This window comes from Octodon degus, unplaced genomic scaffold, assembly GCF_000260255.1.
Source record: "Octodon degus isolate 3935 unplaced genomic scaffold, OctDeg1.0 scaffold00034, whole genome shotgun sequence".
In the NCBI taxonomy this organism is placed as follows: domain Eukaryota; kingdom Metazoa; phylum Chordata; class Mammalia; order Rodentia; family Octodontidae; genus Octodon; species Octodon degus.
In genome coordinates this window covers 6,197,156-6,203,733 of record NW_004524610.1, presented here as the reverse complement: position 1 = coordinate 6,203,733, position 6,578 = coordinate 6,197,156, and positions in this window count along the sequence as shown.

Below are 6,578 nucleotides of genomic sequence, written 5' to 3'. Positions count from 1 at the left end.
TAGAAGACATATAGGTCTGGAGACTTTTCACTGAGAGAATTTTTGATTATGGGTTTAACTTAATTTCCAATCTATTTACATTTTCTAAACATTCTTGTATTCTTGTGAAGTTTTGTGCTTTTTGTAAAGGCTTCCATGTTGTGGCCCCACAGTGTGTTGAACTATACTCCCTAAGAAGGCAGAGCCCGGCCCTGGCCACATGCATGTGAATGTAGCCTTCTTCTTTAAAAGTGCCTCTTTGGGTATAAGTCAATGAAGGTTCCTGAGAAGAGCCAGGTCCAGCTTAACTGGGCCGCACTGAGACCAGTGGTAAGTTTCAATATCAGAAGGGGGTGGACATGGAGTGGCCAGATGAAAGACAAAGGGGACAGACATCTAGGGATGGAACCAGAGTTTGGACTGCTACTACAGAAGCCAAGATACTGCCCATCAGGGGTGGACACAGTCCCACCCACACCTTAGTTTCAGTTTTGGTCTCCAGAACAATAAAATACATTTGTGCATTTAAAGCCATTCGTTTTATGTTATTTTGTTACTGCAGCCTGCTTTAGTCAGTTTGATATTGCCGAGACAGATACCGGGCACAAATAAGTGAAAGAAAGGTTTATTTTAGCCCATAGTGTCTGGCCTTTTGCTCCACGGTCAGGTGGCTATGAAGCAGAGATGTCATGGTGAAAAGGCTCTGGAAGAAAGAGAGCTCATCTCCTGGCTTATAGGAAGAGCCTGAGAGGAAGGAGCCAGGGACCAAATGCAGTGTCACAGTGATCTCCACACAATTCAGTCGGACTTGCACAGCCAAAAAATGCTTGACTGATCTCCGAAGCAATTCTGAATCTGGTAAAGTTGATAAGCAACGCTAACTCACACTCAAGCATCCCATCACTTGGTGAGGCTGAGGTAAGGGATGACAGATATACTCTGGGTCTGGGCACCACAGAAGTTAGACCCTTTCTCAAGACATTTCTCTCTCTCCTCTCTCTTTCTGTCTGTGTGTGTGTGTGTGTGTGTGTGTGTGTGTGTGTGTGTGTCTGTCTGTCTGTCTGTCTGTCTGTCTGTCTCTCTGTGCCTGTCTCTGTCTCTCTGTGTCTCTGTCTCTGTGTCTCTGTCTCTCTCTATGTCTCTGTCTCTGTCTCTCTCTGTGTCTCTGTGATTGTCTCTATTTCTTTCTCTGTCTCTCTCTCCCTTTCCATAGATAGATAGATAGATAGATAGATATAGATATAGATATAGATATAGATATAGATATAGATATGACTGAAAAATTAGCTCAGTAAGAAGACCCTGGGTTCAATCCTCAGTACTGAAGAAGAAAAGATCGACTATCACACAGACCACACAGCAGTAAGCAACTAAAATATCTAAAAGTGACTTATGATATTTCTTGTGTTTTAAAGTCTAAAGGATATGAAATTACTTGACTTTTTCTGTGAGGATACTCGTCGTATCTTTTTCTGCCTCTATTCCTTCTGGTCCTCCCCCCTTTCCTTCTTTCTTGTCTTTTTTCCTCTTTCACTTAAAAAACAGATTATTTACATTAAGAGATTTTTCATATTGACACTATTATTATGAAAGAACAAATTATGGCTATGATCATTTTCTCTATTTTATGTTTATTTTCATTTTTGTAATTATGAGATTTTCTTCTTTCTTTTCTGACTTCTGATCATGACTTACTTTCTCTGATTTTAAAACTACTACGTAGCCACCCTGTTTTCATATCTACATTGCAGGTATACTTTTCCTTAGAATTTTTCCTTCAGCTTAGATCTTTTTCATTTTTTCCACGATATTCCTTCTTAGGACATGGGTTATTTACAGTTCTTAAATTCCAAACACATGTGAATATTTTTGCTGTTGATTGAAAACTTATTTTATTTTGGCCAAAGAATTTATTCTATATTGCTTTAGTTTGATTAAATATAGCCAATTTCCTAACATAATTTGGTTTCTAGGGCCAGCCAAATAGTTCAGTAGATTAAAGCACCTGCAAGCAGGTGCAGGGGCCAGGTGTTCAATCCCCTGGCCTGCTGTGCCAGCCCCACCCCCGGGGTACACTGAGACAGCAATTGAGACTGGGCGTTGTGGTGCGCACCTGTAATCCCAGCTCTTCGGAGGCTGTCAACAGGAGAATCACTATGAGCTCAATCTAGTAGTGAGTCCCTGAACACCCAGTAGACCCTTCCCTAAATTTTGAAAAGGAAGATTTTCTATGCTTTGGAATGACCTGTGTTATACAGTTATAGAAACTGTGCTGTTCAAATTTTCTACTTTTATATGTCTTACTGGTTTTCTTTTTTCTTTATTTGACCAATTAGTGAGAATTGTGTTGATTTATTTATGTCCAAAAAAAGTTGTATGTAGTTTTGCTTTATAGTGTGCAAAAATATATTAGTATATGCATACAAATATAATATTTTATCTTCTTGGTATATAGTCAAAGGTTTTATTGGAAAGTAGCATTCATTTCTTGCAATTTCTGCTATATAGTTAGCTGTCTCTCGTATTAATACAGTAACACCTGAGTTGTTTGAATTTACAAAGTATAACATTTTCACTTTTTATCTCTATCATTCAAATTCTGCATTTTTGTATTCTTTATTTTAAACAAAACAATTATTTCCTTCACAATTATTTTTTAAATATTTTTAATTTTAAAGAGAGTACAAATTAAAATTAAAACAAAAAATTAAAAGTGATACAGAATTCCACTGAACAAAGTAAAAAGAATTTCACAGAATTTGTTGTAATACATAGTGTTGTCTTCCAACCAGTTATTCATGTTACCAGGTATATCCATGGAAAATTGAAGAAGAAAGAAAAAAAGAAAGAAATACATAAGAAATTAAGAAAAGAAGAAAGACAACAACTGAAAAAAGGACACATAACAAATTATGCATCCACTGCTATTTGTGTAGACCAGCAGAAATGCACAGTACAGTTGTTAAAACCATCCTGCTTAATTACATAGATAAATCTCTTTCCCCCACTCCCTCTCCTGTCCTTCTCAGCTCAGTAACTCTTTCCTTTTGAATAAGATCCTTCCCTTTTCCCAGTATCTATTGTACCCTTTACATTTCATTTTTCTCTTTCAGGTTCTCACTCTAAAGAGACAATACAATATTTCACATACTGATCTGATTTACTTCACTTCAGAGAATGTTCTCTATTTGCATCCATTTACCAGCAAAGACTCAAATTTATCCTGTTTTATAGCTGAATAATACCATTGTGTAAAAATACCATATCTTCTTTATCCTTCTTCAGATGATGGGCATCTGGGTTGTTTCCAGGATTTAGTTATGACAAATTCCACTGCTATAAACATGGGTGCAAATATATCACTGTGGTCTGATGTTTTCAGTTCTTCTGAAAAAATACCCATGAGGGGAATAGCTCACTTCGATGGGATCTTCAATCCTAGCTTTTTAAGGATTGAAGATGATCCACACTGATTTCCACAGATGTTGTACCAGCTGCACTTTCACCAACAGTGGAGAAGGGTTCCTTTTTCTCCACCGCCTCTCCAGCATTTGTTATTGGCTGACTTCTTGATGCTTGTCATTCTTTCTGGGGTGAGATTACATCTCAATGTGTTTTAATTTGCATTTCTCAAATGATCAATCATATTGAACATTTTTTCCTGTATTTACTTGCCATTTGTATTTCTTCCTCTGAGAAGTGTATATTCATCTCAGATGCCCATTTTTGGATTAAGTCTTTGAATTTGGGGGGGCTGATTTTTAAAATTCTTTATATGTTGTAGATTGAAAGACTTTGTTGGAGGGAGATTTGGCTATAATTTTGTCCCAGTTTGTGTGTTTTCTTTGTACTCTGTTGGAGATTTGCTTTGAAATGCAGAAACTTTCCTAAAAGATGAGCTCCAAGTTGTGGATTCTTTGAAGTATTTCTCATGCAGTTTGTTTTCTATTCATGAATTCTCTACCTACCCCTATATCTTTAAGATTTCTACCTATATTTTCTTCCAGAAGATTTAATGTTTCTGTTTTAATATTTAAATCTTTGATCCATTTTGACTGTAGCTTTGTGCATGATACTAAGCATGGGTCTAGATTTACCATTCAGCATTTAGAAAATCACTTTTTCCAGCACCATTTATTAAAGAGGCTACCTTTCTTCCAGTGAGGGTATTTCAGTCCTTTATTGAAGATAAGGTGGCTGAGTGTGTTTGCAGTTGTGTCTGCATCTTCTAATCTGTTCCATTGGTCCTCAAGTCTGTCTCTATCCCAGTATCATGCTGATTTTATCACAGTAGCTTCATACTACAATTTTTCAGGTATTGTGTTACCTCTTGCCTTTCCTTTGTTTCCCAGGACTGCTTTTGATATTCTGGGTCTCTTCTGGTTCCAGATGAATTTGAAGAAAGTTTCATCTAGCTCTGTGAGGTATACTAATGGTATTTTAATTGAGATTGCATGGAATCTGTATAACAATTTTGGGAGTATGGCCATTTTCACAATGTTGGATTTTCCTATCCAGGAACATGGAGTATTTTTCCATTTTCTTAAATCCTCTCCAATCTCTTTTCTCAGACTACTGTAATTTTCACTATATAATTTTTTATGCCCTTTGTGAGATTGATTCCTAAGTATTACATTTTTGGATGTTAATGTGAAAGGCACAGTTCCTTTAATTTCTCTCTCAGTGTGTTTATTGTTTGTATACAAAAATGTTACTAGTTTTTGGGTGTTGACATCATGTCCTGCTATGCTGCTGAATTTGGTGATTAAATCTCTAAGAATCTTGGTGGAGTTTTTGGGATCCTCTGTGTGTAGTATTGTGTCTTGTGCAAATAATGATAATTTCACTTCCTCTTTTCCAATCCTTTTTCCTTTGATTTCTCTCTCTTATCTAATTGTCTTGCCTAATGTTTCCAGAACAATACTGAGTAAGAGGGGAGAGAGTGGACATCCTTGTCTTGTTCCTGATTTCTGCATCTTGTACTATGAGTAACTACTACCAAGACAACAATATGCAATGTATTAACTGTTGTAACTGTCCTACTAACCTGTTTTGAAACTGTCTCACTGCTATTTCTTTTGCAAAATTAATTTAAAAAAAGTTAGGATAGATATACAACTACTTTCTCTTAGTTCAGTGAGAAGAAAGATTTGTACTACTAGTGTTTAGACAAGATTCATATCTGCATCATGTACTATGAATAACTACTTCAAAGACAACAATATGCAATGTAATAATTATTGTAATTGTCCTACTAACATCTTTTTCAGCTGTCTCATTGCTACTGCTTTCTCAATAAAATTTATGTAAAAAATAAAGTGAAGGCCATCATGTTTTCCTGCTTACTGTGATGATAGCTGTTGGTTTCTTATAGATGGATTTTATCAGGTTGACATATAGACCATCTACTCCAATTCTCTGTGGGATTTTTATTGAGTGTTGGACTTTGTCAAAAGCTTTTTCTGCATCTTTTGAGATGAGCATATGGTTTTTGTTCTTGGGTCTATCGATGTGGTATATTACATTAATGGATTTGAACTATGTTGAACCATCCCTGCCTTCCTGGAATGAATCCCACTTTGTCATGATATATAATCTTGTTGATGATTTAATGCATTCTGTTTGCTAGTATTTTATTGAGGAATTTTGCATCTATACTCATTAGAGAGATTGGCCTGTAGATCTCTGCTTTAGTTGGATCATTCTCTGGTTTTGGGATCAGAGTAATACTTACCTCCAGAAATGAGTTTGGGAGAATTGCTTCCCTTTTAATTTTACTGAAAAGTTTGAGAAAAGCTGGCATTAAATTTTCTCTAAATTTCTTGTAGAATTCTGCTGTGAATCCTTTTGGACCTGGGATATTCTTGGTTGAAGTATTTTTTATTATGTTTTCAATTTCATTTCTCATTATTGAGTTATTCATAGTTTGTATATCTTCTTGATTCAGCTTTGGCATTTCACATGGATCTAGAAAACTGTCCATTTCCTCTGTTTTATATCTCTTGAGAGTAAAGATTTTGGAAGTAGGTATTGATTACCTTCTGAATTTCTCTAGAGCCTGTAGTGATTTTGCCCTTTTCATTTGTGTGTGTGTGTGTGTGTGTGTGTGTGTGTGTGTGTTGTATGTTGGACACAGCCCATCCTGGGGGCAGGGCTAGCAGGACATGTGGTGCTGGGCTTGAACCTTGGTCCCTGCACTTTGCCTAAGCTTCTCTAAGGTGGCACTTTAGACATCTGAGCTATCTCACTGGCCCGCCCTTTTCATTTTTTATTGCATGATTGTTTTTCCTTTTTTTTTATTAGGTTGGCTAGGGGTTTAGCAATTTTGTTTATTCTTTCAAGGAACGAACTCTTTGACTCATTTATTATTTTCTCTGTCTCCAATGCATTAATTTCTGTTATAAGTTTTATAATTTCTTGCCTTCATTGGGCTTTGTGCTTGACTTGTTCTTTTTCTAGAAGCTTGAGGGGCAGCATAAGATCCTTTATTTGGGCTTATTCTGTTTTCCTAATGTGCAAATTTACCACTATAAATTTTGTTCCTAAGACAGTTTGCATTGCATCCCACAGGTTTTGGTAAGTGGTATCTGCATTTTCAT